This window comes from Megalops cyprinoides, chromosome 7, assembly GCF_013368585.1.
Source record: "Megalops cyprinoides isolate fMegCyp1 chromosome 7, fMegCyp1.pri, whole genome shotgun sequence".
Classification (NCBI taxonomy): Eukaryota; Metazoa; Chordata; class Actinopteri; order Elopiformes; family Megalopidae; genus Megalops; species Megalops cyprinoides.
The window spans coordinates 20,327,192-20,346,550 of record NC_050589.1 but is presented as its reverse complement, the minus strand read 5'-3'; the positions used below and the strand labels follow the sequence as shown (position 1 = coordinate 20,346,550).

The window sequence follows — 19,359 nt, the reverse complement described above, 5'->3', positions numbered from 1 at the left end:
TATTAGTACATGACGACAGCAGACAAGCTGAGGAGCAGAATGGTTAACTATTCTAAGTAATAAGCAAATGTCAGTTAGAAATAGCCACACACAAAAATTAATTTAAGGCTGTATTTATTTTCACCAATCTTCACCACAGCATTAAGTCCAGCTTCAGTTTTTTCAGTGCCACTGTGGCTGACACTTTGTGGTTCATTAGCTGGTTCAACGCAGTGGCTGTGTTCAAATATAAAATCTGTGTCTGTCTAGATACTGCAGGTCAGACCAAGGTGCGAATGTTGAGCACATATTGTTTATGACAAAAAAATACAACTGCTGTTTGATTAGAATTTGGTCAATTTGACAGTTCCCACATATATCCTCAACCTGTCATTGCTACCAATTGGAGGACAGGCTAGGTTACTTCAAGCCCAGGATGCTGAAATGAAGCAAAGTAGCTTTCTCCCTTTCCCTCTGCTGCCATCTGCGGTTTGATGCCTATGCCACATAAATCGAAGAACAGAAGGTAATTGCCACTCTATTTGTATTCTGTGTGCATATATGAGCACAGGCATAGAAAGCAGAGGCTTCTCACTTCACTTTACCCCCAGCACGAAAACAAGTGATATAATGTGATGTTTTCTACCTCAGACCCTGTGTTTCAGACACTGTTTCACTATTTAATACTTCTTTTATACAGCAGTTTTCACAGAGAACATAATTTTTCTGTGAACTTTAAAACTTGTTAGCTTGTATCCCTTTTCACAATTTAAATCTTACATTCTTATCAAACTATAATGACTGGTGCCTTTGATGACTCAACACAGTAACTCATACAACATAAATTCCCTCTCAGTCTCTCTGTGCTACACAAACATTGCTCTCAATATGTTTTCTGGGCAAAGACATCTGGGTGGCACACGGCCCTAGATTCCAATGGTGTAGGAGGAGAAAAAGAACTAATTAGAAAATTAACAGGCTCCACAAACAAAGGCCAATTAAAATGTGGGTTCCCTCCCTGCACTAATTTGTGGCAGAACAATGACTGGGGGAAGTTGGGGGGGGGGGGGGGGGTCAGCTTAACATCTCAGTGCCAGCTTCCAAAGCTATCTCTCCCCTCTACAGGAAGAGGGGACGGAGTTGTTTCTCTATCTCACTCTTTCATGTCAGTTTCTGGGAGAAGAGATGAAGGGGGAGGAGAGGAACAAAGCTCATTTTAAACATGTGTGAGGCCGATCCAAAATCAAGACTTCCCACTAATGCTGCGAGCAAACCGTGGTGAAGACATCTATTTGGGAGCAATTACGAGTATGTTGCCGTTTCTGCGCACGACTGAACCTGCACAAGTGTGCACGCATCCAGGGTGTTGTGTATAAAGCGCATGCACGTGTATGTGTATGTGTGTGTGTGTGTGTTATTCTGCCCTGTGAGATGGGAAGGTGAGTTTGGGGAAACCCCTGCTGGCAGGGAGTCCTGGCTGTGTCATGGAGCTGTGCAGCAGCCAGCATCATGGGCACCCTGCCAGCGGGCACGGAGCCAACCTCTCTCTCCCTGCCTGTTTCCGAAGAGCACTCTGACACACGTACTAATACTTATATGCGTGCTCTGCATATACATACAGACATTTCTACGTACTTCCTTGCATACTCTGCGTTAACACACACACACACACACACACACATCCCATGGCTGCAAATCAGACACTAGGGACGTGTAGGTCAGGACAATCCAAAGGCGGTTGATGGAATGGACAGATTTATTCTCACACCTACTGAGAGCTTGCTGTCAAACTGGCAAATAAATGTTCCATATGATAATGTTTGCTGTGACTTAATTTCAGCCCATAGCTTAAGACTCACTTTGCAGAACAAAAGTTTGCAACTGATCAGTAATATATATGTGCTCACAATTTCACCATATTCATTGACAACTGCTCAGCTTGACAACTGCTGAACTGAGTAGTTTAGTTTCTAGCACCAGTTACACATGTGAAAGGTGAGGTTCAAAACATCACATTGTTATTGGCTAGTGTTAACTCTTCCATGTAGCACAAAGTATCCTGAATGATAGGCTTTTCCTGTTGCTCAAATGGTTCAGTTTGCAGGATAGCAATACAGTATTTCATATTGTATTATTTTGTAAGTGTAAACAAATAAAAAAGTATTAAAATGTTAAACAAGGACTTTCATTTATCCTGAAATAGTTTTTACATGGTGTCAGTAACAGTCAAGGCAGGCTGGTGTGTAAGGCTCCATTCAGAAGCAAAAGCTTCAATCAAAGCAACTGCAAAAACTAGGCTAAGTTTTGCAACAATCTGCCCACAGAATGCAGCTTCCATTATCTCATAGTCTATGTCCTATTGTTTTACAAACACCTGTTTTTCCACACAACACAATCTATGCTCACGTCTTATTTTAAAATAACTTCCTTGACCCTCTTTGACCTCATTTTAAAATACCCTCCTTGACTTCCTCTACTTGGGGGAACCAGCACACTGTCCTTATTCTGGGGGGCAATCGCCTTCCAATTTGAGATCGAAGTGGGACAGACTTCATCTGATAAATGAAATCCTCTGAACGCAGCACACAAGTTACTTTTAGAATACACTGAAGACAGATTTCACAGCCCAAGTTCATAGCTAACTGTTGTTTGTCAAATTTCTGAAATTGCTTCAGTTAGCTTGTTAGCTGTTTTGACTAAATAGCCCAATCAAAACCCGCAACACGCAATGGTCAAGCAGCTGTCAGCTGGCTAGCAGTAGGATAGTGGCTAGTATTAGCTGAGAGAGTTCCTGCATACTTAAATCTGGGGATTAGCAATTTAATTGTCTTTCTAACAGCTAGTCCTGTTCTCTTATGACACCATCATATTCCCTATGTACTTCACAACTTCAAGTTGTAGGTGCAATTGCAGTGGCTATGTGTAAATGTAGTTCAGGTCTAAAGCCCAATGACCCACTGCATTTAACAGTCACTATGGTGCAATACATGTACCAATGAGGCAAGCATAGGCAATTCAACCTCGCACAGCCTTCACACAGTTTTCTGCTCTTTATCCACTATCTATATGTTTGTGTGACAGAGCACTCAGTCTAGATTGTCTAGATGTGCTGCGTTTAGGTATTGTTTCTTTCTAACTGTCTGAGGAAGCCATATATCTCAAGCCTGTATGTGAGTATCAATTCTCCAGGTTAATTCCACAATTCTATATCAATGATTCTGCTTCAGTTTCTCCAATGTTAATCAGAAGTCTCTGATTAAGGTCTAATGATGGAATTAATCTGGATTTTTTGGCTACTCAATTAGTGTCTTCTGTCCTGCCCGGCCTCTTGTTCTGTTCTGGACTAGTATGTCTGCTCAGGTCAGGGCTCATTTGATTCATTGCTAGCTGTTACTCCACCCTCATCTATACCCAGAGCAGCCATATCCTATGGACAATGGTTCACATCCTCCTGCACAAGCACCCTGAATTTTTTTGTACATGCACTCCTCCAGCCACTCATGGGTCAATTCTAATAACACTTCACACTCTGAAACCCATTATGACATACATCCTAAAATACACTTTGACATATACACAAGAACACTCTGATATACACACTAGAATTCGCTATGACATAAAACACACACACCTTGATATACACATTAAGCACACAATGGTAAACATTTTGTTTACTCAGCAGATCCCCTTATCCGTCTTAGCCGTGTATGTTATTTTACATTTTTCATGTTATCCGTTTCACTGATGGACCTTTACATCCCAGTAACACTAAGAACACAACACATGTGCTGTAAAAGTAAGCATGATGAGAATAATAGAAGATGAATTTTAAGTGAATAATGCTACTTAACTATGAAGAGCCATGAACAGCTTTGAAACCACTTCAGCTCCCTCTTCAACTCATCAAACAGATGTAAAGAACCATGTACACTTGTGTAAAAATTCAAAATTAACTTATGGAAGCAAAAATCATCCCTACAATGTTGTAAATGGTGAATAAATGACACCAACAGAATGCTACAATGCTACAATCTCTTGTAACACAGACAAGCACACAGCAGCTCACAATACAGAGCCAAATTCAAACATCGTCATTGCTTATGTTCAACTGTGACCTCACAGCAGATAAATATATTATATAACAGATGATGAAACATCAAGCCTGCAAAAAGCAAAGGGGGATGTCCTTTCCCACAGCTGCTGTAGGAGATGCTGTGTCCTTTTTTTCAGATGGGGTCAGCAACAAACAATCTCTAAGTTTGGCAATGTCAGCACTGCTTAAAACAACAGCCATTGTTCAGGGGCTTTGTTTACAGAAATCTACAACAAGTTTCAATGGAGAGCTATTTTCTCCTCCTGTCAATCAAGAGCTAATTTCACTTTTTTTAAGGGAACACTCACACACACATGCACATCACCTTCCCTGTTTCACATGTTAGAAAACTGGGGGAGGGGAATAAAAGCTGGAAAGTTGTAAAAATAACATTCCTGCATAAAGAGGATGTCAAAACGGGCACAGCACGGCTCACGTTCCTCGCATTTCTTTGAAACATGACGACTGTTTGAATCAGTGGACACAGAGGCTGCATTAGCACCATGACAGCAACAAGGAGGAAGCCAATCTGCCCTGCGGAGGTTTGCACAGGAAGGAGCGCTGAACGCGGTAAAGGAGAGGAGGAAACAGAAAGTGAAAATGAAGATAAGGGGAATTAGAACATCTGTAGCACAGTTTCTAACACCGCAGCCTTAGGTACATTGTCTCTTTGATTTTTTGCTGGAGGTTGCGACGTGAAAACCGACCTATAAACATGTACAAGTACAAAGAAGCATTTACGTTATGAGTTAAAGTGACATCACATTACACATGTTGAGGTACTTTCCACTGGTATTACCATTCCACTGGTAATAGTTACGGGTGATTACAAAAACAGGGAGCAGTGTTTCAACAAACAGCAGCCGCTGGAATTAACCAGAATGGGAGGGGGGGCATTCCTTTCTCCGATTTCAGATAGGAATCAGTATGATCTGTCTACCTTGCTGTTTTGGCGCATGAGGAAAGCCCTAGTTTCCCCCCTTCATGTCCGGCACAGCGCGCAAGAGAGAGAGCGGAGCTTGGCAGCATCAGCATTCTTCGCCGGCATTGGGGGGAGAGAGCTCGCGCTGCTCTCTCCTGAGGGAGGGGAAGAGACTTGCAGCTGGGGAGTTATTCATTAACACCTTGTAACACTCTCCACCTCCGTCCTGGCTTCCTCCCTTCCCTGTGCAAAAATGTGCACGCATTCGGGTGACAGCAGTGTCACCGTGTCAGCAGTGGCGTTCTGCCTCGCTAGCACCAGCGAGCACACACACACACACACACACACACACACACACACACACACACAAACACAAAAGCTTTTCTTTTTGTCGTTTGTTTGTTTGTTTGTGCATGCGTGCATGCATGCGTGTGCGTGCGGGTAAGCGTGTGAGTAAGAAAGACCGGTCCCCTTTACAGTATTGTGGGAAAAGGGATTGGGTTTGAAGCGCACGAGTAAAATAGTTAACAGATTGTCTGCTCTGCCAACAGCTTTGGCGGAGGAACTGCTTGATCCCAGATGCAGCTCTGTCCTTCTATCTCTATACAGTGCACTCCCAGTGAAAGCATGCTTACACACATGCAGCCCAGAGCTCTGTGACATACACGTGGCCGGTGAAATCATGGGTACACGCTGCTGCACAAACACACCAAACATCTGACAAAGCAGCATCGCGCATACAGCCTGACAACCACACAATGACACATATGCAGCCTGACCAAAAACTGTGAGAAGCAGAGACAGCCCAACAAGCTATATTTTATAGGCATGCAGACCACCAGAGTGCATTATATGATAGAACCACACATGCCCACCCAAAAACCTGCCATACGGAAGACTCCTCAGGCACAATTAGAGAAGAGAGCACTACTGAAAACTGAGTGCCACACAACACATTCATGCTGACACAAACCAAAATAAGCACAGATAAGGCATTCCATTCAACCTGTAATTTCAAACAGAACCCTGCAATAATGCTGTATGCGCTGATGGTCAGTCATGCAATTTGCTGCATGACAGTTTCAAGATATTAATTTGATCTCATCTAATGTGGCTTTCAAATGGTTTCAAATGATTAACACTATGCCTCTAGAAAGGAAAAGGGCTTGAAATCATATTTCCAAAGCTGTTGTTTCTAAGCAGAGAGAAACAGCCTTACCACTGTAAACATACTTATGCTGTATGTACATTTGGACACCTGCTCGCCACTAACTCTAATGTCATATGACAACAACAGTATATTGAAAGGCACAGATATGGGGCCGCAGCATGCAATAGTTACAATATAACAGAAAGGTATCAATAAAATCATTAGACTGGTCAATGTTTTTATCTGACTTTGGAAAATATTCTATTCAACATAATGGACATATACACAAAAAACAGCTACCTTACACTTCAGCGTTATGCAAGCTTGTAGAGGGGAAAAAATTTAAAAAGTGTTTTTTTAATTTATAGTAATGTTTTGGCCTGCCCACTACACCACCTCACTCTTGCATACACCTGGTGCTTGCTTTTCATGAGTGTAACTATTCCAGTCATCTCATCTCTACGGTTGGAAGAGGGGTTTTTCTCTTACTCCCTCAACCAACAGTGCAGAGATAGCTGCTGAAAGTCAGTTGCTTGCAAAATGAGGCCATTGAACCACATGAGCAGAGTGAACGGGAGCTGCTGCCCGCCATTGGCTAAGCCAGGGCAGAGGGGGAAGGGGGGGGAGAGGGGTGTCACGTGACCGAGTCCAGCAGAGAGGGTTATAATAGACCCCCTCTCGGAGTGGAGAGGCGAAGGCTGGACCTGAACCAAAATCCCCCTACCACACACAGGCTGCGCATTGTTACCCATTCACCAGGCTCCATCTCAGGGCACTTTATCATTCAATTAGGACAGCTTTCACACCACACACCACAGAAAAGGGGCCTTCAATCAAACTGAAAACTTCACACTGGCCCTGGAGGGGATGCAGAAAGGGACTCACAGTTGTCATTCCACTTTCATTTTTTTTGTCCTGGTGTTTGAGGAGAAGAGAGAGCGCGGCCATTTGTTAATGTTTGGTGTCTTTCTCTCCCTCTCTTCCTCGCTCTCCTTCTTTTTTCCCTCCTCCACGAGGGGGAACCTGCCTCTGGTGATCTACTTGAACTGTGCCCGGCAACAGGAGCGAGCTGCAACTGGTAGCAGAACACAATGTTCATGAGAGGGAAAGGGAGTGACAGGGAGAGAGGGGGAGAGAGAGAGGGAGAGAGGGAGAGAGGGAGAGAGAGTCGTGGGGGCAGAGTGTCAGAGCTCTACAGCATGCTGGGGCTTTGTGTGTGTGTGTGTGTGTGTGCGCGCGCGCGCGTGTGTGAGTTGTTTTGGAATGGTGAAGTGGGAAAAGGACGAATGACGGGGAAGGAGACAAGGTATAGACACGAAAAGTAGTGAAAGCTACAGTATATTTGAGATCATTCTCTCACATTCTTATAGTTGATTAAGCACTATTAAGAACTTCACAAAGGAAATTGCTAAGCATAGACAAAACAACAATTATATATATACTATTAGAAACAGCTGGATATATACACCTTATAGTTGTATTTCATTACTCTAGGACCAAAAAAAATAGTCTTGTGCCAGTGTCAACATTTTCACACTGTGATACAGACACGGAAAAAGTGAACATAAGAATGTTAATGGCAGGTGTCAAGGGACTTACATAATAAGTGTACATCACAAGGAAGTATTGTAGTAAATTATAAGGAATGTTTATATATAAAGGTATACGCATATTTTTACCAATTTTTATTACTTTTTGGTATGCAACGTGCACATTGTACATGTACAGTGAATATCATTGTTCACTGAGCTAAAAATGAAAGGGTAAGTACATTCAATACAGTGGATGACAGAGCAACCAAATTCTAAAAATCAACACAATGCTATTCTCATCAATGGTGTACGGGTGTGACTCTGATTGGGTAATCAATAGCTACTAGTAACTATAAAGATTATACAATTTTAAACCATATATTTTGTTAAAATTCCCAGAAAACACTAAACGCATGTGTTTACAAAACCAATATTGCCTGTATTCCTAAAACACTCTGTATTTCCACATCTATAGTCCACAGTGATGGAGAATCCCCCAGCACCACCCTAGCCACAGCGCAGATTTCGGGCACTAACCGGAAGACACGAGTCATAATATAATATGACTAATATACTGCTTCTGCTGACAGTAGTGGTGAGGAAATTGGCCAGTGTTCGGGGGGCTCCGCTGGGACACTGCCCGCGCTCCTATCAACGGCAGGTACACTCAGAGAGGCCCTTCTTGAAACATTAGACAACGACTCACCTCAGCGACTCCACTCTCTCCCCACCCCTCCGCCCTCCCTGCCCCTGTCTCTCCGCTGGGCTCACTGGGCCATTGTGGATCGGTAAATTAGCTGATCAAAGCCTGTCCAAATGCTGGAGGAATCCAGCAGCGAAAGACCCGATGCTGAAAAGCCCTTTCATGCAGCCCAGCCCTGCAAGCCTGCCTGTTATGGTGAAGGAGGAGGAGGCAGGGAGGAACTCTCCTCTCTCCAGGATTGTCCTGCTGGACAAACTACACTTTGAGTGTTTGTGTGTGGGTGTGTGTGTCTGTAAGTTTGGGAGGAGGGGGCAAAAATTTCTACCCCTTTTATTCTTCGCTGAGATGAGCCAGAAGAGTGGAACCTCTTTGACACAGAGGGGCAAAAGAGCAGTGGCAGAGAAGGGGAGCAGAACGTGCTGTTCTGCTCCGGTGCAGCGCCCCCTGTGCACTGGGAATGGCTCCAGACCTCAGACGTGGAGTTACGACACTTTCAAGAGGAGCCAAGAAGAGTCGACGTGAGCCAAGCGGCGCTGGACCCAGCGATGCCGGAGCCAGCGATGCCGGAGCCAGCGCGGTGCAGTGCTTTGGGTGGCCCAGTGCAGGTCGAAATGTCACACCACGTGCAGCGTGTGTGTGTGGTGCTCCCTCTATTCTTCCTCTCGCTTTCACTTTCTCACTCTCTCACTCAGCTGGGGGGCAGATATGTGTCTCTGCATATAGTCTGCATCACAAACAACAACTGCAAAAACAAGCTCCAGTCGACTGCCCCTGTGATCACACCACCTCTTTCATATCCAAATATTTTAATAACTTTCTCCGCTTCCTTGTGTTATATTCTTTTCATGCCAACTGTCTCCAGGATGTTATTCTGCTGAAGAACTTTTACTGCTGGACATGAACATTAGGACAAAACAAAAGTTTGGACGCAGGGCAGGAAGGATTGGTTGATGCCTACTGTGTTTTGGAATGCAGGGTGGGGCTGACAAGGTTATTAAAAATCACTTCACAGGAACAAGGAAGAGGAAATGTGTCATCAAAATTATAACTGCCTTCTGAACAAATCATGAGCTATTTATCCATGGCTAAGTGCAATCACTGCTTCTCAAAGGAAGTTTCAGTTTCTTTTAAATTGCTGACTCATAAAATGGAATTCCTTGAATACACGCTTCAGGTAGTACAGAGCTGTTTAAGATCAAGTGGCATATTTCTACTCTTTGTAACACAGACCACAAATCCAGATGCAAAATCTAGATTTTTACAAAGATAATGCATTTCTACACTTACTGGACATTAGACATCAGCATATTTTTAAGTATGCACATACTTTCCTAGTAATAACTGCAAGGGGTTCATAATCTTCATTCAGTTTTTAGCCATTTTGTAATGAAATAAAATAATTAAAATCAAATATGAAAATATCAAGTTACATCACTCACTTAGTAGTAACTGGACATTTTCTCGACTGAACAATGAAGAGCAGCTTTTGCTAATTATGTTTGACTTGGGACCTCTCTTTAAAAAACATTTTAAGAAAACACAATGTAGCAATGGCACTCTAGTGTTGTTTAAATCACCACATTTTTTAAAGACAGACTTGCAGAAAGCAATCACTTAAAAAAAACACCCCCCTTCTGCTTTTTAACAAAACAGTGCCAAGCTAGAACTGCAATCTACGTCTCCCAGTAATTGTTAGATGTAAACAGTGAAAATAAATGAAAAAGAGGTCAATGAATTATGAAAAATTACCATCACTCATTATGACTGCATTAAAAGCCAAACCTAATTAAGTATTCTGTTCAGACACACCCTTTCTAAAACCTATGGATTTGAATCAATATAGTAAAAGGATGTGAATCAATCTGATAAAGATCAGTAGATCATAATATGGAGCTTAATGGTAGCCTTTTTCTTTCAAATGGGTAAGGAACCCCTGGACTTACAGCCTTATATATGACTGAACAGAATTTAACAGCAGGTAATATCAACTTCAAACACCTTAACAATCCCAACAGAAAGACAGATAAAGCAGATGAGGAATTTCTTTGGTGACTGTGCCCACTTTTTACATATGCAAAAGAAATTTCCTTTTAGGGGTGAATAAAGAATCTCTCTGCAACTAAAATAACTGATGTAAAAATAAAATAACAATATCATCTACATAGCCTTTTTTCAATGGATCCACATAAAGGTCCATGAAGAAGGTAAACAGCCTAAATGTCTATAGCGAGGTCACTGATTCAACTGATACTTGCACTGGGTCCAAGGGTGCTGGACTGCTCAACATACTGAGTTGTCCAGAAACCAGCTCAGAACATACCAAAAGCGATTCTTCAATGCTCATAATAGAAATAACACCTCTGTATTCTGTGTGACTATAAATGTGACATTTCAACTTTTGTCAGGACACAGGAAACCACCAGAAAAAAAATCCATCAACCTGAACTGTATCATCTGGGAAGAAACTATCAATCACTTTTCACCTGTTGTGACTGGTTTATAGTCACTGAGCTCTTTCTTAAATGAAAGACTGTTTTCAGGGAAAGATGGCAACTTTTAAGAGCAGTAGATAAATTGTTAACATAGTACAATTCCACACAGTCTCACTTGAGTGCTGGTTTTAAATGTTTTAGTAAAACATTGTTTGAATAAAGAGAACAGATTTACTCAGTATCCTGAAATTAAGAGGCTTTAACCTTTTACTATAGCTAACTAGCTGGCTAATGAGGTGTTGAATAAAGAGATGAGTGCTTTGGTTAACACTTTTCAGTAGTCCACATTTTTTAAAAACTGTCCATTAGGAAAAGAAAACAAATAAAGGAGAAAATATACTGAGGGATGTTAAACACAAAAATATTAATTTGGCTCCAATGTATACAACATAAGAGCAAAATACAGACAGATTCATTTCTTAGGCAGTGAAACTGAACACATGATGTCACAGCGTTTATGACACCTTAATGATCAAACCCATTAATAAATCAAAGAAGGTGAATTACCAGGAAAGTCCTCTATCTGTCATGAGCAAGGTTTCTGTCCAACATTACAACAGCATTTATCTATCTCCAGGAAATCATATTTCACTCAGCAAGAAGTGCTGCATGCCGTATATGTGGTCATCAAAACCAATGGCACACACAGTGATCCACACTAGCCTGGAGCTGACATAATGTATTCATGCTGCATGAACAGGTTGGCTAGTCCATCTAACACACACTGTTTTGCACCAGGAATGTGTGACAAATGCATGTGACACAGGGACACAAGTGTGCAGGCACAAATGAGAGCATTCTGCAAAGTATGGTGCAAGAATATTGTCTCTACACTTTTGCACAGTTGGGAAGGCACCAATAAAAACACCTTCAGTGATGAGCACCAGTCCATTTACACAAGGCAACATGGATGCAACATGCCTCTCCCCATATATTACACTCTTTACCTATCGTCTTGCCAGAGCAGACTGAAGGGTACCTTATCGCTGAAAACTATATTGACTATAACCGATTCATGTCTCTATTCAGGCATGTTTTCAGCTCTGCCACTCCTAGCATGTCTGTATGGTAAACACTGACGGCTTCACCCTGAAGGGAGGCAATCTGGCCACACAAATGTCCAGGTGTCTCTGTAGCAGTTGTGGATGCAAGAAGACATTGAAGATATCTCCCAAACATCCTTCAATTGGATATATGAATCTTAAATAAAGTGGGGACGTGTGGTTGCCCTGTTGGTTGTGCTGAACCCATCTGAATGTTTCACAAGTGCAAGTGATACTATCAACCAAAACCATCCAAAGTGTCTGCTGAACCAAGATATTGATATTCCTGCTTCAGCATCCCTTCTAGCCTCTTCTATACTACCTTGAGCGAGTTGAGGTCTTTTTGTTCAGCTGAGGTTAGTGATATTTTCCTCCACCTTTTGGCAGCCTTAGTCTCAACTACAGAAACACGGTAAACAGTACCACTGTATCCGTATTCAAACTACTGAAGCACGTACAATCAGCTAAAATTATGTAAATGACTAAGAACACATTTAACTCTTTTAACTGATCATTAGGAAATGAAGTGAACTGAAATATTTTGGCTGCTAATTTGTCAATATAAGCCTGAGGGGACGTATTGGAGCCAAGATTCTTCGCTGCGTTTTCATCTCTGTCAAGACAAAAGCTATTATTTCTAAAGTGAGTTTCTTTAAAAGAAACAAAATGGGTTTACTGTCTCTTTGATGAACATAGTTTAAAAAACTACATAAGATAATCACATCAGATATTAGACTCAAATTTATAAACATTTACAGTGCACAGATGTGGATCAGACCTCTTCATATAGAAAATTCTAAAATGACACAAGTGGATATACAGATGTTGTCATGACAGCAAGTATTTGTTTTGTCACATTAGAAGTGGAGATTTTGCCAAAGCTGAGAATCTCATTTTTTCCAAAGCAATGAGTTTAATCAACTGCAAACAAGTCATATACTCTTACAGAAACTTATGAAGGCAGACATCTGTCAAAGAAAAGCAACCACATGGCATGATGTCAAGTTGTGACAGCATGCAGGCATTGTCTACCAACATGTTGTGTTAACTTTTTTTGCACTGAAAATTCATTGGTCTTTTCTCTTATCAGTCTGGGATTTTTGTACATAAAAAACAGTCAAACACATCTAGCACATCAACATGTCACATTTGAGCAATATTCTGTTCAGGCTGTTGTAAAGGAACAGACATTCTAGGCCAGTTCCACACACATTTGCTCTGAAGTCAACTTCAGATGGTCCCAGACTCAGTGGCATGTGAACCACAACCAGAGATCCACAACCTGGAAACAAAGCTGGGCAAATGGCTTCTGTGGTTTACAGAAATCACATTAAATCCCCTCTTCCCATTCTATTTGGGAGAAGAACAGATAAATTGAGCAATAACATGAGCGTTGCACTTGTTTTGTTGTACAGACAAGCGGGAATTATGTCAGTTCCATTTCATACCACCACTGTGATCAGTGAAAAATCTTGCCATCAACAACTTCTTACAGTGCATCATGTTAGACTGTATGATGTGTTGTCTGGCACATTAAATAGATGATAACTAGATGGCCAGACACTGTTCGCTCTGGTTGCCCCTTCCATTGTACTTCTAGATTTTGGGTACACTTTCAAAACGTCTCACATATTATGTCATGAGAATTATGCCATGGACATTGTCCACACTCCAACTCAACTTTGGTTGTGTCTATGCAGGTGAACCTTTTTCCGAAGGTACAAATCACACCTTAATGCTTAGTCTGAAGGCAAGTCTGAGACTGGGACACGGCATCAAATGCAACGTAAAACTGTATGTGCGAACATGCCATAAACCTTACTCTAAACAGTTTCTATGAATAAAACTTTGTTAAAAAGGCAGATTATTCCCTGCCACCAAGATAAAGTTGAAAATAAAAATGACTTAAGTTCATCTTTAAAACAGCAGGAATTTCACTGTCTGTTGTGTTATATTCTGGAACACATTCCAGACTACTTCTCCATGTTGCCTTCCTCTACATTGCCTCCAAAAAAGACAAAACAAATCTGCAATAACTACTTGATCTATGCATGCTTTTTTCCATATCAAAACTATCATAGTTTTGCCCACTGAGAAGAGTTTACAGATTGTACATTAATGCCTTAGAATATCTGGGAGAAAAAAACATTTGCCAAAAAATACATGTACTGCAAAACACAACACATAAACTTTTATTATAATGCAAAGTGATAGTCCTAGCACTTTCTCCTGTCAGAGTACCAAGGTTAGTCATACAATCTTTGATTCTTCCATGATGGATGGAATGCTGAGCTGAAAAGCCTATGGCCCAGCTCTTCTCAGAAAAAGATCCCGAGGAACGATGTCAGTATGTGGTTCAAGCATCTAGCATCCTCCTACGACTTCAGATGCTGCATACTGCAAGTGCAGTCAGAATGCATATGGTCGACCATGCTGTCTGGTATTGTGAGAAAAGTGTCTGTTTTTGATCAATGCTTTATGCCTTTTGGTAGACCATCACATCATACCTGCTGCTACAAAAGGCAGCAAACGCTTCTCAGTAATCCTGACTATGCACCTTTTTATTATTGCCATTATCTATACTTATGTCTGGTGTCAGTCCTCCCACAAATAAAATGGTCAAACAGTAGCACTTTATTCACAACTGACATGACATCTGAATTTTATTTTAATGTAGAATAAGCAACAAATGTGCTAAAAAATAGAAAAACACTTCCATATATTAGCCACTGAAAGGCCAAGCTGCTCGTAGGAGACACACATTATTTAAGTCACCTGTAAATTCTTGAATCTTTGAAATTCACTGTTTATAATGGGGATGTATTGGTAATTATCCAACTGCAGCACTGATGGTGGTCCCGTAGTAATAGCTGTACAAAGTACTTTCTCCACTTTTTTAAGAGGGTAGGTGACCATTCTTATGCCTCCTCAAAGTTCAGAAGTCATTCTGGCTACTGAGTGCAAGACATTTTACAATTTACAATTTACATAAATCTATCCCTCAGTGGCACATGTCATTTAATGCAGACACCGTCTGATGGCAAGTGAAGTCTGTTATTCTCAGGCGCCAAATACATTTATTTTGCCATGATTCACTTATAAGAAATGAATGAGACAGTATTCTTAGAGATCTTAGGCTAACATCCGTTTTAATGTCTCACACAAAAAAATGCATAAAGGAAGGATTCAAGGTTCCTACAGCGATTCCTGGTTATTAACTGCCGTTTCTCCTCTCCGGGGGTTGTCCTTCCGATTAACCTAACTGATGGTCTTTTATAATGGTAATCAGACTACTACCCACAGAGGTAAAGAGGATTGTGGGATATTTTAGCAGAAAATCCCTCCTCACTCTCCGAAGAAGGCATGTTTAGTACTGCCGGTTAAACGACCAAATGAGTTGAAAAAAGTGAAAATAACAAGAACATAACTGTATACTCTGCCATTTTAACATTCAGTTAAAGAGGTAAACTATGACATGAAAACCAGTTTCTTACGCAATATTTGAAAGGAAATGTATTATCTGTAACACACAAGACGCCACTTAAACATGCTAAAATGCAAAAAGGCAAGCCATCTTCCTATGGTGATTTAAAGGATATGGTTAATGTGGTCGAGTGTTGCTATATTTGTTTCTATTTTACTTGGTGAAAGCAAAGCTCTTGAAATGTTTTGAATACATCTATAGCATAAACTCAGTTTTAAAAAGGCATTAGACACACAGTCAATGACAACAAGTATAGTACCTTTACATTTTTACACATTGGCTCTTTGACACACTAAGTTCAGATAACAGTCTTGGCATAACGTGATGAAAATATCCTAACTACACATTCTGTTACTTAAAATGGTGTGTAATGTCTCTCTGTCTCCACATTCTACCATAGGAAATATCCAAGCATTGTGAGTATGGATTAGTGCTACAATTAAAACTGTAAAGGAAAAACAGAATTCAATGGGAGAATATTTTGAACCTTAATCTTCTGAAGCAACCAAAGCTAAACAAAGCAGGTCTGTAAACTTTTTTGTGGCTCACACGTAGGCTATATTTTATAGATGAACAAAAAAATCTCGTTATGTATTTCTTATGTTTACACTTAAAATATATAACCTTGATATTTGAGGAGACCATGAATGAGGGGATGTAAATATTGGTATCTAAAAGCACTTCTTCGAGTTGGCGGTTAAATGCGAAAGAAAAAAAGAACAAACATCTTCATGTGTTTCAACTTGCACTGCAACGTCAATAACAAAAGCATTGTCTCGTGACGATCTCAGTTCCATTTCCTTATTATGTAGCTCGAGGCTGTGGAAATGGGGTCTTGCTGGGCTGCACTCGTCACAGTTTCGCCAAGCATAATGAGATACCGAAGGAGACATTTGGTACTGAAGTACAAACGGTCCTGAAGAAGACATTTTAAGACGTTTTAGTGAGCGCTGATCACATTGCCTTGCTTAAAAACGTGCTAACCCTTCCATACTCTATACATCATTCCATCTCTAGAGCCCTCATGCTGATGCATTCCATAGTGCCAATTAGATTGTTTTAACTCAAAATGTTATCATGAACTATGTGGTCAAAGAATCTAGATATTTAGTGAAGACTGCTTGGGAAGAAAAATACTTTTTAAATTTCGTTTAGCTAAAATTAGAGTAAAAACATCTACTTATTGATACTGAAAATTTTTCTTTAGGCCAGGTCATGAGTTCTTGCAGCTACAGGGACACAGCTATGTTACAGGTGTTTTGGCAGCCAGCACAAATTCCACTCAACAACTGCTGATGCTGTGCGTGAGGGGGTGAGCACGAAGGCGCTGAAAATGTTCCTCAAGCGATCATTTATTAATTCCGAAACATACAGATGTGTATAGTAAGTAGTGAGTTTTTGCTCATAACATCAATAAGCCGTAGGAAAACGAAACAAGGTAAAACACACGTGGTCGCCTTGCCTGAACTATTTTATTCTCTTCCCGTTGAAAGAGAAAGTGATTGCGAGATGACATGATGTAAGTATCTACAGCGCTAAGGACATCAAAATATTCTTCATTACATATGTTTTACCCTTGCAACAAACATTCACATAAATTCTCACCAACTTTGCAGAACACTGCTACGCACAACTATGAAAAAGCAGGATTCTGACTCGCGTTGCTTCCCTGCTTAGTAAAACAAACCATGCTAAACTAAGTAAGACATGTCGATAATTAAGCAATAATACAACACAGCAAATAACAAATGCATTTGATCTGGACTAACCTCCGCATCCACAGCACCCCCAACCCCCCTTCCAAACCACAGGGAAGTTATTTACCCCTTCAAAAGCATACACAAGCCAACACTGATAGAAAAGTCACATCGCTATACAATCGGCCCAGAAACATCCGATCATCGAAAAACAAATGACGAACATTGGATAAACCATCACGGCGCTGCAGAACTCTTGCAGCGAAGATATTCGAAGGGAAACACTCAAAATAGTTGCATTTGTATCCGTAGTGATTTTTTTTTTCTTTTTAAGTCCATGAACCGCTGAGAGGAATAGATAAATTGATCCAAATAAAAGCATAAAAACACCGAACTCGATCCAGTTCATTTGCTATTTATTTTAAACTCACTATCTTTCAGACGCAACAGGGACGTTCCTTCTTCTACTTCTATCTCTCCCACTGTAGTGGCATGCTCTCCACTTTGATAAATATACATAAATTGCTTAAAATTCAAGAATTCGAGCAAAACTCTCAGCGAACACGAATCAGTCGAGCAAAAGCCTCTATAAACCAAATGCATTTCGTTTGCAGCTTAAATAATTTGAAACCACAACATATTTATCGACAAAGCTTAGGGCAAGCAGACGATCACGTAATTAAAAATTAAATACCCCGATGCTTGTACATGCGTCCACAAAATAAGTAAAAAATACAAGACACCCGATCACACTAAGAGCAGCCTCTTCACCGCATTTAGAGACTCACTAACAACACAATATTGAGCTTCGATTAAAACACTAGCAATAATTATTCATATCTTATTAAAAATAAACATGCACACACCAGAAAGTGCAGCCACATTAGGAGGACTTGCAAAAAATGAGCAGTTACCCACCAAAAAGTTTCCAGCACCGCACTAGTCAATTTCAGAAGGAACCCCGGTAACATTCCATCCCCGACCCGGCGCAAACCTACCGTGGGAGCCCCCACAGCACCTTTCCCGGTCTTTCTCTCCTCGATCTGTTGTTTTATTATTTTTTCCAAATTTTTAAAATAATTTTTCTTTTTTCGGGGCCTGAGTGTGTCTCGCTCTCCTCAGGCTGCAGCAGCAGAGCTATGGGGCGCGAGCATTGTGGGAGTGTGACGTCAGGCCACTTTCACAAACTTTTTTACAGGGGTTGGTAAACTTTTTTTCGTTGTCGCTGACTGTACATAATAAATAGGAAATCATGCACGCACGGCCTCTTCAGTTAACATCAAAATTTGAAAACTACATACATGAATGTAAAAAGTTCGAACTTTTGGACGCGATAATTCATAGGATTAATAAACGTAAAACCAAATAGCTGTTTACACCGAGTTATTTCCTATTTTTGGATTTAAAGTATGTTTTTATTTAATTGAGCTTCAAAATATGTTAATGTTTGTTTGTATTAAACCAGATTTCCGAATGATTAGAATGGTTTAAACGTTTATTTTCTGGTACATTATCCAAAATATTTAAAATATATGATGTGATCATTTGTTTCCAGTGTGTAAGAATATGCATGAATATTTGACATAAATTAATCCAGCACATACACAATACAAAAAGCTATTTGATATGGTTCATGTGTCGACAAGATTGAGTCTGAATATATTTGTGTATACATAAGGAAATCGGTTCAATTGTTTTTTATGTTTAAGAATAGTCGATTCGATGTGGGTAAACATAGTGAAAGAAGTTAAATTCATTACAGTTAAATTACATGCAGCCGTATTACAGACTGCTTTGCTTTAATATTAATTTTGATTAATTCGTGTTGATACAGTGTATTTTAATCAAGCACGAATAGCCTAATAATTAGACATTTCAGCTGTCTTGGTGTTTCTTTATTTAGCATTTAGAATTGTTACTATAAGAACTTTTTAAAGTTGTTTAGTTTCTCACATTTAAATCCGGTTAGACATTTATACGCTGAAGACAGCTGATGTTTTTTATCACATGTAAAAATTGCTATGTATAAAATGCACGTAGCATTAGTGCATAAACATGTGCACTATAAAGCTCATTCACAGGTCTTAAAAAGTGCACGGTTACAGTAAGACACATAATAGCCACCTAATGTTTTTTTTTTAATCACACTTAAGGCAGTAATGTTAAGACTTCTTTGTTTTACTATGTTCCAAAAACAAAGAATACCATAAAAGACACAACAAAGGTTCTATGTTTCCAGAGATGTCATCAGCACAGGCAGTAAG

The 19,359-nt window shown here is 40.3% G+C and overlaps 1 protein-coding gene across 1 annotated transcript in view; it reads right to left on the bottom strand.

Annotated features, from left to right (window-relative positions):
* plagl2 (pleiomorphic adenoma gene-like 2) overlaps positions 1 to 18,202 on the bottom strand; it is a 31,557-nt gene extending 13,355 nt beyond the window's left edge. Inside the window, exon 1 of the mRNA XM_036533094.1 lies at positions 18,094 to 18,202. The gene's annotated coding sequence lies outside the window, so the exon portion shown is untranslated. The remainder of the gene's footprint in view (positions 1 to 18,093) is intronic.
* Positions 18,203 to 19,359: the final 1,157 nt, after the last annotated feature.